This window comes from Thermobia domestica, chromosome 12 (genome assembly GCF_964235325.1).
Source record: "Thermobia domestica chromosome 12, izTheDome1.hap1.1, whole genome shotgun sequence".
Lineage (NCBI taxonomy): Eukaryota > Metazoa > Arthropoda > Insecta > Zygentoma > Lepismatidae > Thermobia > Thermobia domestica.
Genome location: NC_137465.1, coordinates 53509718 through 53531436, shown reverse-complemented (window position 1 = coordinate 53531436; position 21719 = coordinate 53509718). Strand labels below are relative to the sequence as shown.

The 21719-nt window shown below is 33.3% G+C and overlaps 1 protein-coding gene across 2 annotated transcripts in view; it reads right to left on the bottom strand.

Annotated features, from left to right (window-relative positions):
* LOC145666450 (lachesin-like) overlaps window positions 1-21719 on the bottom strand; it is a 1090518-nt gene that overhangs the window by 271387 nt on the left and 797412 nt on the right. The window lies entirely within an intron of this gene.

Genomic DNA, 21719 nt, shown 5'->3' with positions numbered 1-21719 from the left:
TAAAATTAGTTACACGCTTTCAGAAGGGTATACACAACAACATACTAAAAGACCTAAAATATCTGGATTTGAGTTTGTTTGCCACATTAGAAATGGCCGCCAGATCAGTTTTTTTCTTTTTCTTTCTATTTTTGTAAAGAAATATCTGATTGCTACTATAACTTAAGTTATAATTGAGTAAAGAAATATATTTTTTTTTTAAATTTTATTCAAATAGTAAAGAACCAAGCTTACGGAAGATGTGCTAGTCATATCGGTTCAATATATGGGAGGAAACAAGCGGAGGAAATTTTCAAAAATAATAAATAACTAAATAAAAATAAAAATCCCTTCTTCCCACAATTTTCCTCAAATAGTAGGCAATTCTGTTTCCTGAGAGTATTAATAAAATTTACGAAACTATGTAATATTATTTACAATACATTTAAGTTTAATTTTCATCCTAGTGATAGTAATGGAATAACAATAATAAAAACAGTTTTGAAAGTGATGTAGCAGTCTGAGGTTCAACTTGCCAATGATCTAAGCAAACTGTATGCCACTTGTTTCCCCTAGTCCTTCATGTTAATTTAGCAATCGTAATATTTTAACATTTATAAGAATAAAAAATAGAAGTTTAGCAAAACGTACAGAGTCTATATTCTCAATAAAATAGGTTGCTACAATGTCTTCACTCATGTGGTTTGAAGAACAAAAATGCTTTTTGCATGTCAAGTTTCTGCTTATTTTACGTATTAATAGCATACACGGTATGGAAGTATTTCTCCTTGGCGCTTAATTTAGATATTATTATTATTATTATTATTATTATTATTATTATTATTATTATTATTATTATTATTATTATTATTAGTAGTAGTAGTAGTAGTAGTAGTAGTAGTAGTAGTAGTAGTAGTATTTGTTTTTGCGTACTTTTCAGTGTGCAACAGCTGTAAACAAAATATGTGTATGGAAGTTTGATAACCTTGATTCTAATTGATGTATGTCATTCAGGGGTGTCAGAGAGAGATACCACGACGCGCAGACCGTCATGGGTAATTTGTGGGGACAGAAATATTTCAACTAATCTGACTTTCTGTCATATTACTTTACAATTCCATCTGAAACTAAGAACAATGCATTGAAATTACCTCGTATCTTCTCCACTGGACGTGATCACAACTATTACCGGGAAATTGTGTTTGATTTAGGTTTGAATTTTTTTTTCTAATTCTCATCGCATTGAATATTTTTCTAATTCTGGGTTTCAGAGCACATCGAGTCCTAGTAAACTTTATTATAAACAATAAACCATTTAGTGTGAAGCATTTACTGCGATATTTCTGTAAATGAGATGGGACGGGATGACAGTCTGCATGAGAAGGGAACAAGTATTCACTGAAAATTTGGTAAAAATGATACGATTATTCGAGGAGGCAATATCATGAAGTATTTCATATTCTGCTCTGTGCATAGTAGAAACTATCCACAGGTAGTATGCGAAGTACCGAGGGTTAATGGTAACCCTTGTAGAACTAGATAACCCCTATATGTTTTTCATTTTCCATACTTTGCGTTTTATTTACTTAATTAGACATACTTATGGTCATTGCCGACATCTACAGCCTTAAGCCTGTTACATATGGTGGATGACGTCCTTCGGCAAGCACACTATTCGGGAAAGTGGGGAAAGAAGGAAGTAAAAGGGAAGAAGAAAGCGGCCTGGGACTTGTATATTAAATACCATCCCGGCATTTGTCTGGTGTGTTTGAAGAAAACCCAGGAAAAAATCTCACCCAGAATGACTGGCCTGAAAAAGTTGCTACACCTTTACGACAAAATGCCCCCACTGGGAATCGAACTCGGGACCACTCTTTCATACTTAGCGTCATGTACTATTTGGGAGGAGGGTATTTAGTCTAACTTACTTTTTTTTTTTTTACTCTAAAATTGATGACATTTTCCATCTAATACTAACAAGGATTCGGCCATCCGAATCAAACCTAATCCATTCGATAAACATAACAAAGACATGTTCATGCACAAAAAATTAGGCGCCACTCGACAACGGAGTAAGTTCCGGTGCCCATTAACCCTGTTAGTATAAATAAAATTATAGACTCGCAGTGAAAGAGCTATTGCATAAACACTATTCATTGGAAAGTCATGGTTTAGTATATAGTTCATTCTCTTCAGCATGAAACAAGCTTTCCAGAGGCACTATGAATTAGGGTCAATAACGTAATTGAATATGGAAAATTAGATGTCGGGAAAATTCCCTCCAGAAATCCTTCCCATTAACTTTGACCCTTTATAGATAGCCACGGGTAATAGCACACACTTCAAATGTATCTCTAAAAATACTATAGGGAATAAGAAATGTGGGTACCAAGTTTTGTTTTGATGTACGGAATAGGTATGAGGGGAAAGGTTGTATACTAATATGCTTTGTATATACATACAGAACCGAACCTACGACATGACCTATAAGGAGAACATAATATAAAAAATATAAACACGGTACTTTTTTATCCTGATATCAAGAATTGTACCATATTCTCTGTAAACTGAAACAAGAGTTACAATATTTATCACACATATTTTTCCGTGACATGTAGAGAGGGAAATTGGGGATAAGTCGCAAAAATGTCTCCAAAATAGCTCTATTGTGAAGTTCTGCATCCTTTGAAGCGACACCTCAGTCGGTAGAAGTCAGTGTGTGAATTAAAGGTCATTTTAAGGGTAGATAAAATGTACATCCGAGAAATTTAACATGCGGTAGTTCAAAATTTATGGGAGACATCTAATTCTGCAGAGGGGGGTCTCCCCCTCATCCTTCCCGGTATGTCACACACTAGCAGGAGTACACAGCTAAAATATAGCTTGAAAAATAGTACGAGGTATAGCGATAGATGGTATATTCTTAAAACAAACTAGAAAATATAGTATGACATAGTAAAAACGGAATAGAGAACAAAAGGGCATGGGTGGGGTGATGGTGAATAATGTGGGTTTATCCCAATACAACTGTAGCACAGTTGCTCTTTGAAACGCTTGCTTCATTCTAAAGAGAATGTGGTACAAATCTTGATATCAGGATAAATATTATTGTGTTTGTATTTTTATATTATATTCTCTTTATTGGTCAGGTCATAGGTTCGGTTTTGTATGTACAAAGCGTATTGGTATACAACCTTTCCCCTCATACCTATGCCGTATATCAAAACAAAACTTGGTAAAAAAACTTCTTATTCCCCATAGTATTTTACGAGATACATTTGGATTGTGTGCTTTGGTCATTCCATAGAGGTCTAAAGTTAATGGGAGAGATTTCCGGAGGGAATTTTCCCGACATTCTTCCAGTTTTCCATATTCAAGTACGTTATAGGCCCTAATTAATAGTTCCTCTGGAAAGCTTGTTTCATGCTGAAGAGAATGAGCTATAAACCATGACTTTCCAATGAACAGAGTTGATGCAATAGCTATGTCACTGCGAGTCTGCGACTTTCTTTATACTAACAGGTTTAATGAGCCCCAAGACTCCATGGCACCTAATTTTCTCTACATGAACATATCTTTCTTATGTTTATCGAATGGACTAGGTTTGATTCAGATGTCCGAATGACACGTTTATGTCCGTTCCTTGTAAGTATGAACTATTTTCGGTGAATTATTCTTCACACCCTGAGAATGAATAAAAGCTTCATATCATTCTCTCGTACTTCGTTCGGGACGGGGATGGAGGAACAGAAATATTTACCTGATAATTATCTAAATACAATAATGCTTTTAATTCATTATAGCTTATGTGGGGAGAAGATGTATTAACACGCTAGAAGAGAAAAGCATTGATTAAAATTAAAGGTACACACTACTGGCCTTATGCAGAGTCGTTCTGACGTGTGATTAGTGGAGTACTAAAGAGTTCGACTAACATATGTTTCCTGCAGTAGTCAGGCTTTTAGTATGACGTTAATCAGACGTCAAAATTATTCTGCATAAGGCCCTAGGGATTACTGACGAAATGAGGACGTCATTGGTCACGGAGGATGGGTACTACTGTTGTTATTTGTTTACTGAAAAGCGGCATAGTTTTCTGCTGAAGCTTTTTGTGAATAGATAATTTGGAAGATTATTATTATTCTGCACTCTCGTAATATTTTGAAAGCAATTACAAAAAGCAATGCAGTGTGCTCGAGAACCTTTCACCTTTCTTTATATAGACGAAGTGTATGTTTACGTCCAATGCGCGTTCTTTTTGCTCCTTAGTGGAGGAAATTGTTTATACACTTCCACTTGATATATATATATATATATATATATATATATATATATATATATATATATATATATATATATATATATATATTACTTTTTCAAACAACACATTAGGGTAATAGAAAAGGTTTTTGTGTGATATTATTAAAATGGATTACTACGTGACATGTTTGTTGTGTTCAAAATCTCTGATTATGAAACTGTCGCACCTAGGGCACTGTTTCTCAACAGGTGGTCCACAGTATCTTTGCTAGTGGGCCTCGGGATGTGTGGTATATCCATATAATTAGTTCCAAGCTAGCTTTACTCATCATTCATGAATATGTAATGGTCCAAAAATAAACATTATGTTTCTCTAGAACAGGGTTTCTCAACCTGATGGTCGCAAAGATAAGCAGAAGAGATAAATATAATTAGAATCAAATACTGGAAAGTATTTTTAAATATTATTTTGAATTTTATTCCAATAGGCATATTTTATTTTTGTACATATTGTTAAGAACAACAAAAAATAGGTCTACTAAACATTTTCAACAGATGCAGAATTGTTTAAAAATCATTTAAATGAAAGAGGTACGGTATCAAACTAATGAAAACTGCACACTGAAATACCAGAAAAATACAAATGCAAGTAAAACTACATATTGAAATACAATTAAAATTGAAAGCTAATCAGATACTTATGTACGTGAACGAATAGCCTTTTTTTCAGCAAGCTAGCCACAATGAAGGTAGAATTTTGGTGTGGGATTTTGTTTCCTAAATTGTAAATGTAAAGAAGTTGCTTTTACCAGTTTTTGATGATACTGAACATATACAAAACAATGAATCAAATTCACAACGATACAAGGTAACTCAAAGTGGTGAGCTCTCGAAAATAAAAATGCTCAATAACTTTTTTAACAACTGTCCAAGTTTTTTTTTAAACCAAAATAAGAGATCACTTTATTTTTTAACATATGACTCAAAATTAAAGGTGTTATAAAGTTTTAAAAGTTTCAAACAGCCTCCAGTTTGAAATGCAGCTAGTATGACGGGTTGGATTCGATATTTAATATCAATGAACTGTTCAAATTTGGTTCTAAGCCATTCACTTTTCGGAAAGTGACTGTATCCACTAAATACAAGAAATGTTTTTTTTACTATTATAGAAACACATGAATATCGTGAAATCTCCTCAATAGGTATGTTAAAACTCCCACACAAACTTATTACAAACCAGAAATTATAAGGGGGTCGCTGGCAAGAGGATGTGATAAAATGGGGGTCGTGACAAGAATTAGGTTGACAACCACGGCTCTAGAATTATTCAGCACTACCTTATTATTGCTGAAATGCTAATGTTGGAACATTATGAACATATTTAATATTCTCTTGCTATTTGTGTTGGATCAATGGAATAAAAAGCAGTCTTCTTGTTTGTTAACAGAACGCATATTAACACAAACTGATTGTGTTCAAAAAGATCTTGCATAACTTCTTTTGTCTTAACAAGGCAAGTTACAAGGAAGCCCTGTTGTTTTGTTCTTAGGATATTGCTGTCATAACGGAACTTAAGAAAAAGTATTTTGTTTTGCATATATACAGTACGTACTCTTTTTTTTCTATATAGACTTACGTTATTTTTTCAATTTTACAATAAATAAATGAATAAATAGAAAGAAAAAAGAGAGAAAAGAAATTTAAATGTATTCCTAGTTCATTAGAAATAGATAATGCTTAGCAAAAAAGCTCTCAAGCAAAATTGTAAACGTCGTAGCTCACAGGGGTCTCCGAAAAGAAATTCTGCCCTTAATGACCTGTTAATTATATGCATAAATATCCTGAACTTAAGATTTTTTTCCATTTAAAAGGAGGTAGAGGTTGACTGACAAAAAGTTTAAAAGATTTTTTGATAACCTTACATTAACCAAATATAGACATTTCAACATTTATTCGCAAAATGCCAATTGACATACCGCTGTATTAATCGAGACAATAGTGTCCCTTTAGGTTTCGGTTTCCTTGCCTTTTCAGCGGCGACGGCAAACTTTCAAAGGAACATTTCATGTGGGTGTATTTTATTTCGAAATAGAACTGCAAAAGCAATATGTTGTTAGCCCGTGCTGAAAAAGACCATTCGTTTTGTGATTTTGGTTACGCAACATTTGGGTTAAGAGTGCCATATGCAATGAATACTAGATCCTATATCGAGATGAGTAAGAGACAAGGCGCTTTGTTCAGTTATGGATTATTTTTTTAAAAAATCCCATACTCTTCAGTGTATTCCTAAATTAAGTATGTGTGATCAAAATTCATCGACGAATGAGGTCAATAGTCAGAGTAGTACTGAAAATGAGATACAGGCGACCGAAAGCGCATCTTCTTGTAAGTACGATTAAAGTTATTTGAAGTATGGCTTTATTTAGTTTTAGAGCTCTAATATTTTGCCGAAACCTCAATGTGCTGATGCTCTGAGCTGATGTATCTGTGCTGATGTTCTGAGCCTTCTAACGAAGCCTTTTGGACTTCGTTAATACTTAAAAACAAAATATTCAGACTTATACCGGTTGAGATTTTTTAAGTGTAAGAAAATGATCTGATATCTGAGAAAATAGTAATCAATCAAGTTTTAACTATAGATAGAATGCTATGAAAACATATTATTTCATTGCGCTTCAGATTCCTAAGTGTAAAAAGCTATATACGGTTGGTGAAGAATTCGTTAACCTTCTTTACTAGCAGTACGTAATGAAAATTAAAGTCACTCTGTATCTAACAAACATAACAAACAATCTTGAAAGTCGAATTTCTGATATGGCAGAAGATGCAGAAGTCCAACTAATTGAAAATATTTTTTTAAATATGTTTTTCTTACTATACAACATGACGAATCAACCAGAACAATAGTATATTACTTTCTTATGTATGATATATTGATTATACTGTTGGCAACCTCAAAGAGGACATTACAAAACATACGAGATTTACCAACTTAGATTTTTTTTTTAACGTATTCGATGCATTTGTCCGTGTGAAAGGGTTGGAATGAAAAAAAATGTATTGCAGTGTGTGCCGACGGTGCCGATTCTCTGATAGGAATACATTCAGAGGTTACGTCCAAAATAAAGGAAGTAACAAGTTATGGTAACCCATTATTTCACACATGAAGAACATTTAGCTTCGAAAAAATGACACCAGAACTCAATGAGGTTTTTCACAAGCTGTGAAAATCATTAACATTATTTAGAACAACCCTTTGAATACTCGATTGCTACAATTATTGTGGGAGGAATTAGGATCTAATCATCTGCAAATTTTCCATACGTAAATTCAATGATTGTCAAGGGAGAGGGTTCCCAGAAGGCAGTATGGATTATGAAAAGAAGTTGAACTGTTTTTTATTAATAAAGAAACCACTTATTGTACGTATCTCAAGGACAAAGAATGGATAGCCAGGCTTTCATATTTAAACTACATTTTATTCAGACTGGATCCGAGTCTTCAAGGTTCACAAGCAAGAATAGTCATCGCTTGAGCAAAATATAATCATTCAAAAAGAAAGTTAAACTATGAATTATCGTGGTTTCTGAAGGAAATGTTTGAATGTTTGTATCTTTCTCGAATTTAATTACTGAAGTAAATGCTGTTGACATATCAGAACTAATAATACGTCATCTTAAAAACTCTCTGCATCGTTTGAACAGTATTATCCTAAGGATAAAGACACTCGGAGAACAATATGTAGATTGTGAAAGCTTAAACGTACGCACTCAGCCCTTTCATAGGTAAAGGACACAATAAGCAGAACTATTATCTGACAGAGATCTTGGTTGCCTTTATAAATCTACGAATATTTACAAAATGTTTAGATAAAAATGGGAACAGAATACAAAGAAATACTCAAAGAGAATGTTATATCTGCTTTTCTTGACATATCTGTGTGAGTCAGGATTTTCGGCAACTATTCTCAAAATAAAACAAAGGAATCGGCTGAAACTTTCTCACCGTTTAGGTTTGGCTATTACGCACTTTACCCAAGAGTAAATTGTTTGGGAAAAAGGAAACAACAGCAAAAAGTCTCACAAATTCAAATTCATTGCGTCACCCTATACAGGCACGTAGCCAGGATTTCGTGAAGGGGGGGGGGGTTCCGTGACATGAAATACTGTGGTCATCATAAAAGAGGCTCGATCACTCTAAACTATTTTACTAGAACATATATTGGTTCGTTTAGCCAGGATTTCGTAACGGGGGGGATGATATGAAATTATGAAGGCCCAGCAGCTCGATCAATCTAAACTACTTTACTATCAACATATATTAGTTTGTTAGGACAATGAAATGAGGATATGTTGGCAAGTATTTTAATAACAAACTATGAAGAAATTTCGAGCAAAATAATAAAAAAAGTATTGAAAAAGATTTTGCAATATTTACGTCCATCTTCTGTTTATTCAAATATAACAATTTTCCTTTCGTTATGACTTCAATTATTATAAAAAGTACATACTGAATACTGTCTTGTAAACTATCTTCTAATATGAATAAAATAAAGAGTTTGTTTGTGTGTTTGTCTGTCTGTCTGTCTGTGTGCGGCCTGGGGACCAGACGAGTGGACCGAGAATTACGAAATTTTGGTCAGGGGTGCCTTGGCCCAGGCCCCAGATCAAGACGAAGCGTTTTTTTTTAATTTCGAAACAATGGGGTCTCAGGGGGCGTTTACCAGAACCGGCTTGGGAACCAGACAAATTGACCGAGAGTTACCAAATTTTAGTCATGAATACCTTGGTCCAGGATCCAGACCAGAGTTAAACGTTTTTATCGAAATTCGAACCAGAGAGGTCTCAGGGGGGCGTTTACCGGGACATGTAAATGACCGATATTTATTTATTTATTTATTTAACAATCACCAGATACAGCTCAGAGGCCATTTTACATTGAATATCCAACAACATTAAGAATGGAAAGGATTTGGGAAGGTATCGGCCAGGGCCTGTTTAGTAGGTGCCATCCCGGCATTTACCTGGTAGGACTGAGGGAAACCCTGGAAAACCTCAGTCAGAATGGTAGGCAGCGGGATTCGAAGCCATGACCTCCCGAATGCGAAGCCAACGCTCTACCAGTTGAGCTATTAGTGTCGAATTCATATTTTCGCGGTCACTGAAATCAATGGTGAAACTCCAGTCGCATTAACTTCCAAATTCACGCTATTCGGCTCCGGGCTGGGGGTCACCGGAGGGGAGTGAGATACCGAGACATGTAAAAAATAGTCCAAAATGACCGATATTAGTATCAAATCCATAGTTTTCGCGATCGCTGAGATCAATGGTGATACTCTTACAGGCGTTGACTTCCAAATACAGCCCCTGTGCGAAGCATGTGTATATTCAACTAGTTTTACAATATATGCGTTCCTGTCTCTGTTGAATCAAATGCTAACAGAACTTTCTTTCAATATATTTTTTTGTTTTTATTATTCCGTCAACTACTGTCGGTTTCAAATGACAGGTTAAAGGAGCAACAGAAAATTGTCCTTGAAATAACATGTTTGATACTGCAAGGATGCAATGACGAAAAGTTGTGATTAAAAATGTCCACGCTGTTACACAACGGCACTTATGCTTTCGAAAGCTTGAAATCTCCCTGACTAGTAGCAGGAATTCTGAAAATTCCATAACTTTTCTTGAAATTTCATCTTCCAGAATACCTCGCCACCATATTGCAAGTAATACAAATCTCCTCATAAGAAAGAGTAAGCAAAAGCTTCCTGTAGTTTTCTTTTTAATTTTTAACGCTGATCCTTCTTTTTGTCATTTCATTTTGTTTTATCCTTCCTTAATCTCTTCATTTCTGGTCTCGAAGGGGGGGGTCCGGACCCCTCAGACCCCCCCTTGGCTACGTGCCTGCCCTATAACGACCACTAAACTCAAAGGTCCTCAGTTTGTACATTTATATAACTACAAGGCTACTGATTCATCACGATCCATTTTACACGCTGCATCAAGATATTGCCTTTTATTATAGCACATAACAAATTAAACAAGTACTCTTTAAAAATTATACATACAGATTTCACGAGATGGATCCTTAGTTATGCATTATTTATTTTCTGTTGCTATGACAACTAACTCACATCATCGATAACAAAATATCATCGCATAACAACTAGAAAAGAAATTACATCTATATCTTTTTTCATAATCTTCTTCTTCCTTTCTCTTGAACAGCTTGTGTATAATTTAAAAGTATATTCTGCCCACAAATACAAATAAAGATACAATAAAGATGTTGAAATACAAGTATCGGTGTAACCCATTCACTTCCTAAGCTGTAGCTTAAGCTGTGTGCTCGATGAGTTATTTTAATTAGTTGTTTTGATATGTGTATTTAGCGACTGAAAAAAAAATTAAATTAAAGCTCCTAGTTTGAAGCTGAACAAGTGTTATCAGCAGTTTGTGCAACAATGCTTTTTCTTCAATGACAATTATATATATGATGAGTGGACTAAAATATATTTCTTGACGACTTTATTTCAGCTTCTTCCAAATAGCGGAAATGGTGGGTGAAACGAAATTTTATTACTACTTTGTATAGTTTATCACACTGTTCGTTCTATTAGATTTCTCAAATGTTACATTGCATCTCAATTTTAATAATTATAATTTTTTTTTAAATCATTGTAGAGGGCCGCAGGAATTCTTTGGGGAGTTTGGTGAGTGAAAATCTTATAAAGGTTGAGAAATACTGAACTGGGGGATTATATATTGTAAGAAACAGCAGCTTGTGACGTAAAGACAGTGCTGTGTACAACTTCGCTAAGAATCAATCAAATTTACGACTTCATGTAACATGTCGCAAAAAATGCATGAGAGAAGATAGTTTACGAGTTTACATAACATTTCTAAAAAAAAAAAAAAAAAAAAAGACATCAGAGCGTAGTTTGATTTCAAGAAGCACTTGTATATTTTGTGACAAGTTATGTGCTACAAATGCTTAACTGAAGAAACAACAACATCAGATAACCTTGTCACTTTGAACTGGATCCTGTCAAGGATACATTCTGGAAGCTGCCAAAAATCCAAACCATAAGTGAGATGAAACCGTTCAAACCGTTTAATAACCGTCATTAAGAAGGTAGTATCATCAATCGTGCTGTACATCTTTCATTACTAGGAAAATCTAAAGAGGGAGACCAGGAAATGAACATCATATGTGACAGCATATCCCAAGTTCCTCGAGGTTTTAGAAGATAATGACGAGTGTCAATATCGGTATATCTCGATTCTGCTAGTGGAAAAATGTGCTGAATATTTACCATTTGACACAGGTTGTATGTCAGAAATTACCTTAAAGAAAGAGCTTAAAAATAAATTTGGGAATTATGTACTTATTGTTAATGCTCCAGGTAAAAGAACAATAATATGCCTAAAGAGAACTACACATCAGCTTTTGTTTGATTAGTGGCATTCGAAAAGACTTGACATGAGGTAAGAAGGCCTTGTTGTGTTGGCAGCTGTGGACATCATTCGCGGAGACATTCGTTCGCAGCAACACAATACCGACATGCATCTATCATAAGATGATTTTCTAGAGGATTCAACATATGTAGTTTCTGAACCCTTATACCTACTTTTGAAGAATTGCATGAGAAATCGTTACGGCAATATTGTAGACACTGAAAGGAAATGCATAGTTCTAGAACATGTAATAAGAAACACCACTAGACCCCAATCATTTCTATTAATAGTTATCCTGTAGCCTACCGAAATAACCTTGGGGCTGCTGTCGTATGGGTAAGGTCGCCCCACGTTCTATTTTGTTTGGTTAGTTCTGAAAACATGAGGCAATGGGGGAGTAGGATATTACCTCATTCAAATATAATGATGCTGAAGTATAAACCACTAAATTCTTCTTCCACAAGAGTTTGTAAATTCACTAAATAGTCTAAATTATTACTGCTTTGAATATTCACTAAAGTTTGCTTTCGGGTAACAGGAGAACACTTTTTAAGAAAAAGAGTAACTTTATATAAACGTTGAAAATAACAAATACACTTCTTTAACAAATGTAGAATAACTGTTAGACTATGAAAAATGCACAATACTTTATTTCAGTACGTGTTACGAATGTTACTTCTATTAGAAATTGGATAACTAGCATACAATTTGTCGCAAATTACTTTCTATATTCAATTTCCTCTCGATATCTCATAAACTGGAACCTCATTACATAATATCTAGGAAACATTATTCGACTTATCGATCTCCATTTTAACATTGAACATCCGGCAAGGTAATCTCCAAGTTACACACATTACGGATTTTTTTTCTACAAATTTCATACTCAGTGCACTAATATACACTTCGCAATTCCTTAGTGCCCAATGAATATAATACATTGCTCCATTCGTGCATATTCCTTTTGACACTAATTTTAGACAGCTTTCATCAACTGTCAATTATAGATTCAATTCGTGTTGTTACCAGCTTTTGCCCTAACTATTACGTGTTTCAATATGAAGCCATACCATTCATGTTACGGTCAACTCACAGTGAAGTTCTGAAAATTAACACCTGAGACACTGGTAGCTAATTCCATCAAAAGAACCTTTCAGATAAGCTTAATCTCTCAATTTTATACAAAATAGGCTCCGACATGTAACACATACCACTTGCTGTGTATCTGCATAAGCAGTTTGAATCCAAACATCTAATTGATGTATTGTGCAAAATGGGATTATGCGTCTCGTATGGAGAAGTTGAGTTCCATGAATTATCAATCGGTACTGCAACAAATTGGAATGCAAATGATATTTTCATTGCAGAAATTAATAATTTTGTATCATTGTTAGAGTTAACAAATGTGAATAATGTCTTAAATGTTAACCACAGAACACTTGATTTGGTTTTATGCGGCCGTGATGATGTAATTAAAGTTGAGTTATGTACCTCACCTCTGGTATCAGTTGATGTACATCACCCACCGTTGGTATTTAATATTCCATGTAATTATGAGGATACCCGAAAGAGATGTGACGTCTCTTCTTATTATAATTATCGTAAGGCAGATTTTTGTGGTATCTATAGAGACTTAAAGAATCAAACATGGAATGACTTAAGAAACGTTAGGAATATAAATGACGCTTTAGATATTTTCTATAATACAGTATATAAAATTATTGAAACACACGTACCCAAGTTTAACAATAGAAATAGAAGAAAATTTCTACCCTGGTTCGATAATGAAATAATTAATGTTCTAAAAAGAAAAGAGTATCATAGGAGACGCAGAAAAACTTCAAATTATCATGACGAACAATATAATGAATTTCTCAGACATTCGAAAAAATTGATAAAAACTGCGTATAACAACTACATTAAATCTTATGAAGAAATAATCAAACATGACCCTTAAAAAATTTGGAATTTATTGAATAGTAAAAGAAAAAGAAAATCTAAAATTTCCGTAATGCAATACAGGGATGATTCATTAAATTCACCTCAAGAAATTGCAAATGGGTTCGCTAAGTATTTTGGCAGTGTTTATGATCCTAGTCCACCTACATATACTTTGAATGAAAATTATGAATCAGTTATAAGCTATAGCTTAGCAATAACACATATTTCTAAAAATGAAATTCAGCAATCAATAAAGCAATTAAAATCTAGCAGAAGTAGTGGCCCAGATGAACTTCCCACATATTTTTTTAAAGGTTGTGCTGAACCTTTATTAGTTCCACTATATTTGATATTCAATTTAATTTTGAAAACTCAATCCTTTCCGGATAAATGGAAGCTGAGTAAAATAACAGCGATATTAAAAACAGGAAACTCTAAGAATATTGAAAATTATAGACCTATTGCCCTAATGTCAGTTCCTTCAAAAATTTTCGAACAAATTTTATTCAATAGAATTTTCTCACATGTCAAGTCCTATATTTCGCCTTTTCAGCATGGTTTTTACCCAGGACGCTCAACTTTGACCAACTTAATTTGTTTTTCTCAATTTATTGCAAGTTCTATAAATGATGGATATTACGTTGATGTAATTTATACGGATTTTCAAAAAGCATTTGATAAATTAAATCACACGGTTTTAATAAATAAGCTTCTGGCTATGGGATTTTCAACTCCTTGATAAATATTATGATCTCTTATTTGCGAGGTAGAACATATTTTGTCAATTATAATTTTGTAAAATCTTTTATTTACGTAGCTAATTCAGGTATACCACAAGGTTCAAATTTGGGCCCATTGCTATTTTCCTTATTCATTAATGATTTACCAAATGTAAAATATAGTAATTGTTTATTATATGCCGACGACATGAAAATATTTAAAGCTATAAAAGTGAATATGGATCGACATGAACTACAAAGAGATATTAATAGTTGTCTGCAATGGTGTATCAGAAACAAATTATATTTTAACATAAAAAAATGTAATGTTATAACGTTTTCAAATAAAATTAATTGTCCATCTTTTGATTATAAGATTAATAGTGAAAAGTTAAAAAGAGTATATTCTGTTAATGACTTAGATGTATTACTAGATCATAAGTTTACACTTAAATGTCACATAAATAAAATTATTGCAGAGTCGTACAGGGCACTAGGGTTTTTAATAAGGAGTACAAGAGACCTATATAATATCCAAGCTTTAAAACACCTTTTTATAGCGATGATTAGAAGTAAGTTGGAATACTGTTGTGCTCTTTGGGATCCTATTCACAAATTACAAGCAAATAACATAGAACGAGTCCAATTAAAATTTTTGAAACATCTTTATTTCAAATTGTATCATATATCAGCAACTAAAAATAAGATCTCTTACTCTTCTCTTTTACTTAAATTTGATATGCATTCTCTTTACAGTAGACGTTTCCTTATTCAACAAACATATTTGTACAAGACAGTAAACTCAGTAACAGATAATTGTAATTTGCTCCAATATATTAATTTCAATATACCAAAACGACCGTTGCGTAAGAATTTAGTATTTAACAAAACGAGATCTTATATTACAATTCACCAGGAATCATTCATAGTTAGAGCTTGTAAGAATTTCAATCAGCTGGTTTCATCAGATCTGGATCTTGACTTCTGTTATCCTACCGCTGTATATTTGCGTATACTCAAAAATAATATTTTGAAACGACATTATGTATGGAGTAATTAAATAATTAAGAAGTATTATCTCTATGACTTATCTCTATGAGTTGAACCTATGCTGGAGACTTTTTCTATTTTTCATATTTTTCAATTTTTTTCATATTTTTCATTTTTTCATATTTTCATTTTTTCCATATTTTTCATTTTCTTTTAAATTTATACTATTAATATTTTAATTTGTTTTTATTATTTAACTTGTATTTTTCCTTGTTTACGTGTATTTTTATTTCTTTCAGTATATAGATATATATGTATTTCATATGTAATTATGTGTGTATGCATATGTTCCTCTGTAAATGGAGTTTGGCTCTGTAGAGGACTATTATAAATAAATAAATAAATAAATAAATAAATGTCAAGTGGACGTATATAAGAACGCCTTTTAACAATTTGTCTTTGACAATGCGGATATAAATATCCGTAGATTTGATGGCCACAGTACCTTCCACTTTTTGGGTGGCAATCGGTATACAATGCTCCTGCATGTAGTGCGTTTTTTTTTGGACCAATTAAGCGAATAAGAAGGTCGATACCTGCAAATGGATGGTGCAAGTACTTATACGTATTTAGACAACATAGCGTAACGAAATCTAATCTAATCTAACCTAAACTAACCTAAGCTAACCTGAACTAACTTAAACTAACCTAATATTAGTAGAAATAAGTGAAATTCTATCATCCTCTGGACAATTATGCTGGGCCTTTACACTAACATAAACTAACCTAACTTATCTAAACTAACCTAATCTAAACTAACCTAATGTGAACAGAAATTACCAAAATTGTAACATTTTTTTTAAAAGAAAAGAGCTGGACCACTTCTCCTCAACATAAGCCCTTAGTTTTTCATGATTGTATGAATTGAGTGTTGTAACAATCTATGAGCCCAGAAAAGGGAAATAAAATAATATAATATATCGACACATCTGACATATTAATGTTATTTAATGAAAGAAAATTTTGTTGGAAAAATTATAATACATATGAAAAATATATTCTAACTTCTATCTTATACTGCTCTAGCTAGATTTATCTGTAAAAGAGTTTATTATTCCCGTTAGTATCTTGACGTTAATAAATATCTAAAGGAAATTGAATTATTAAAATGAGACGATGTTTGCAAGTGTCGAATATGACATTGTAGGTGTCGCAGTATAGCCAAATACATTAATACATTGCAAATCAACCTATTACTGTATAAATGTTATTAGAAAATTAAGAAGCAACAAAACGTTTATAAATATATACATTGCCCAAGGCTGCCTCTTATCACAATTTTTACCTATAGCAAATAGATTATGGTATGAAATCTCTATTATTCAAATATAGTATTTAGTTTATTATCAAATTTGTTTAGATAGTCAGCATATTGTTCTGAAGAATCCCAGTCGTTGAGTAATAAGAGAATATGTTCTGTAGAAGTTAAACAAGTTGGTTAACATATCTTCAAACGTCATGTCTCTCATTTACATAAATTTATCTTGTTTGATTTCTTTTCCATGAATTTGTCTGAAATTGTCTTGAAATACCCGTTCCCCACACGAGAAGAAAAGGTTTTCGGAAAATATTAGAACTGTCTTTAAAAATCCATAATGGCGCCCTTTGAAACTCTCGTGTTGATGGAGGTTAAACTTGGACTTAAAACAACGTCGATAATGTTACTATTCATCTAAATGACTGCAAAATATATGGATTCGACACTATTATTGATCGTTTTCAACTATTTTTACAAATCCGCACTCTATCCAACCCATACCGGTGATACGGGTGTCTTACCCACAGTATGGCACCGGTAGAGTCACTATTCATTTCAGAGATTCCGAAAACTATTGATTGGGCACTGGCTCTGTACTTATGGTCTCTGGCCCAGGGTTACAGTTTTTAATATATTTCCCCTAGAAGGGAAGAAAGGAAGATGAGAAGAAAAAATGATTTAACTTACAATTGTTACAACAAGATGACCATATCCCCAAATCCTTTAAGGTTAGGGACATGAAATTTGGTATTGAGATTTTTCATTTAAAATAATTATAAACGTGTTTTTAAAGTTTTCTTATATTTCTCCTACAAGTGGCACAAAAAAGAAAAAGATAAAACGCTTGAAGAGAAAAGAATGGGATTTACAATTGTTGTAATAAAGTGGACATATCTTGAAATCCTTATGATTAGAGGCGTGTTAGGGACATGAAGCTTACTATATGGACTCCTTATTCAAAATAAGGGTTCATATGCTACAACGTTTCCGAAAATTACGCTTTAACTAGAGAACGGGGGTCAATTTCTAACATTTTATCAAATTACTTCAGGGTTTTCAGTCTCATCATCAGGGAAAAACGGGTGAATCCTTTGAAATGAACTTTTGAACAAAGCACTTGGGCCGACATAGCTTTTTATCATTTCACTTTAAATGAAATGGGAACAATTTGGGCAACACGAACCAATTGACGACAGAAACGTGATAGGTGTCATTCGACTCGTATTGGCAAGTCGATCAATAATTGACATGATATTTCCCCGAAAATTCAGTTATTACCCGGCAAATAAACAAAAATTCGGAATTTTGGGTAATGGGGATCAGTTGTCGACTGGCACGACATGGGTGTCATTCGATTTGTATTGGCAAGTAGATCCATTATTGGTATAACATTTTTTTCTGTAAATTCAATTTTTAGCCGGGGAATGAATTAAATTCGGAGTTTGGGGCAATGATGACCTGCTGTCAACTGGGACAACATGGGTGTCATTTGGTTCATGTTGACAAGTAGATCATAATTGGTGTGACATTTTTTCTGAAAATTCCACTTTTACAAGGGAAAAAGAATAAAACTCTGGGTTGGCTTCAAAATCTGAAGGATATAACTACACAAAATGTTATTAACATAATTCAGAGAACCTCTAAAACTTTTAGAAAACAAAGAAATGCGATTTTTTGAAAGCTAAAATTATTGAAGTTGAATATCGGACTATGTATAAGGGCATCAAATACATTTAGGAAAAGATTTTATTTGATATGATCTGTTAGTTTAGCGTCCTGTTCAGCAGCGAGGCTTATGAGACGTGGACCTACAGTTTAATGTGGGATCCGAACCACATGAGCTCCAGCCGGAAATCAAACCCGGGTCAAATTTAGGAAATTGTATTAAACTGCGCTTACGAAGCCGACAGAACAATTCTCACTGATAAGGACAGCATTTTGAATAGATGGAAAGCTTTCTTTGATGATTTGCGTAACAAGCTGCCCGAATATATTGTTCGTGAAGAAGGCGAAATGCACACCATAGAACTGTATATTCCAAAATTTAACCGAATAGTACTACAAATTGCTGTAAAGAAATTAAAGAAACACAAATCTCATGGTTTAGACGAAATTCCAGCTGAGTTAATTTTAACTGGTGGCAAAAACTTGCGGAACGAGCTTCACAAACTCACTCTCCTCATCTGGAACAAAGAGGAATTACCACAAAAGTGAAAAGTATCATTGTTGCATTTACAAGAAAGGCGACAAAATTGATTGCAATAATTATCAAGGCTATCTCTCTTGTCAACATCCGATAAAATTCTATCAAAAATACTGTTAGCAAGATTGACTATACACAGATGAAATTATTGAAGAATATTATTGCGAATTTAGTCAAAATTGATCAACTATCGGCCTGATATTTGCTATTCACCAATACTCTAAAAGAAATGTGAATATAATACTCATATTGAGCAATTATTTATATGATAGTTACGACTCGGCTAGGAAGGAAACACTGTACAACATTCTTACAGAATGTTGAATACTTTGAAAGCTATTCAGATTAATTAAAATGAATCCCAAAGTATAGTCCGGATGGGATAACACTTGTCTACGAGCTTTCGCATCGAGAATGCACAGGAGCAGGGAGATATACGGGCTCCATAAGGGAAATGAAAGATAACAACGAGAGCCTGGAACACTAGGTTGTGCCGTACATTGATGATGCAAATCTGATAGGAGATGATATGAGGACAATAGAAATAAATAAAGAGGATGTAGGAAACGACTGCAGAGACAAAGGTGAAGAAAAAACTGCAGATAAAACTAAATACATGGAAATTTGCTGTGACGATAATACTGTGAATTGTGGATATGTTAAAATATCAAATAATACCGTACTTTCAACAAAGTAGATACTTTCAAATATCTAGGGTCAACATTAACAAACTAGAACTACATCGATGAAGTAATTAAATATTGACTAAAAACAGGGAATACGTGTTATTATTCCAGCCAAAACCCTTTTTGTTTTCAAGAGTTCTGTCGAAGAATTTGAAGCTTAAAATATCTAAAAATGATAATTTTGGCTATTGTATTATATGGTTTCGTAACTTGGTCGCTTACTTCTAGGGAAGAAGATATTTGAGAATAAAATTCTCAGATGAGCAAAGAGAGACGTTAATAGGGAACAACGAAAAATTTATAATGAGTAACGGCACAATTTATAACGTTTATTTTCTTAGAATCATTCAGTCTATTAGGTTCAAGTTGGTAGGTTATGTAGCCAGAATGGAAAAAGTAGAAAAAGTTTTCAAAATTCTAACTGGTACAAAATAGGAAAAAGACCATTAGGAAGATTATTAAGATGGCTCTCACAAATATACAAATAAAAGGTAAAAATTGGATTGACTAAGAACAAAATGAATGGAGAACACTTGAGGATGCGACATTGTGCCTCCGGATTGCATAGGTCATAATAATAAGTTAGCTAGTTTTTTCTGACCATAACTACAATTAAATATTAGGTCTAATAGTAGTTGCTGTAATAATAATAATAATAATAATAATAATAATAATAATAATAATAATAATAATAATAATAATAATAATAAAATAATAATAATAAAATAATAATAATAATAATAATAATAATTATTATTATTATTATTAGTAGTAGTAGTAGTAAAAGGTCATATCGATTATTGATCTACTTGCTAATATGAATGGTATGACACCCATGTCGTGTTAGTCGACAGCTGGTCCACGTTACCCAAAATCCGAAATTTTTATTAATTTCCCGGTTAAAAGTTGAACTCATGTCAAATGAATTGCTGATTTACTGGTTAATATGAATCGAATGACTCTCATCCCAGTGGATAACTGGTCTGCATTGTCTAAAACTTAGTTGTATTAATTTCCCGGGTCATATCCCGGGTAAAATTTAAATTTTCGGAAAAAATATATATTCAATTATATTGATTTACTTACCAATCCGAATCAAATTACCCCCATTTCGTCTCAGTGACAACTTGTCGGCGTTGCCCAAAATCACGAAATTTTATTAATTTCCTGGGAAAAATTAACTGTTTGAGAAAATATCGCACTAATTACTGATGTACTTGTCAGTACGAATCGAATGACATCTATATCTCGTCGCAGTCAACAACTGGTCCGCATTGCCTAAAATCATGAAATTTTATTAATTTTTAGGGTGAAATTTAAAGTTTTCAGGAAAAAGTTATATTAATTAGTGGTCTACTTGTCCATTTGAATCAAACTGCACCCATCTCATCCCAGTCGGCAACTGGTCCGCATTGCCCAAAACTCCGAATCTTATTTTTTACCTTGGTAAAAATTAAATCGACAAGGATATACTAAAATCCAGAATTTTTATTAATTTCCTGGGTAAAAGTTAAATTTTCGGGAAAATATCATACCAATTACTGATTTATTTGTCAATACAAAACGAATTACATCTATCTTGTCTCACTTTGCATTGCCCAAAATCCCGAATCTTTATTTATTTCCAGGGTAAAAATTAATTTTGTGGAAAATATCATACCAATTACTGATCTACTTGTCACTAGAAATCGAAAATGACCCATCTCGTACCAGTCGATTATTGGTCCACATTGCCAAAAATCACAATTTTAAAAAATAATTTCGTAAATTTTGGGGAGAAGATCATATCAATTATTGATCTACTCTGCAATAATGCATATCAAATGACACCCGTCTCATCCCAATTGACATCTGATAACCATTGCCGAAGTCGTTTTGAAATGCATATTCCAAGGACGGAATTGGGTTTAAATTTTTCTCAAAAAATAATTCCATGAACGTATTCATGCCATTCAAAGATGGAAATAAAAGGTGTGAAGCCGTAGGCCTAGGAAATGATCGGATCTGGGAATGAAGTATGCAGGTAGGTGAAAGCAAATTTTCCTATAAAGCAAGGGTGCCGATCCTGGGGGGCCGGGCCTTCCAAAGCTTATGTGGGTCCCCCTTTTGTATTTATGAATATACAATATTTGGCATAATTTGAAAGCAATTTGTTTTAACATCCTC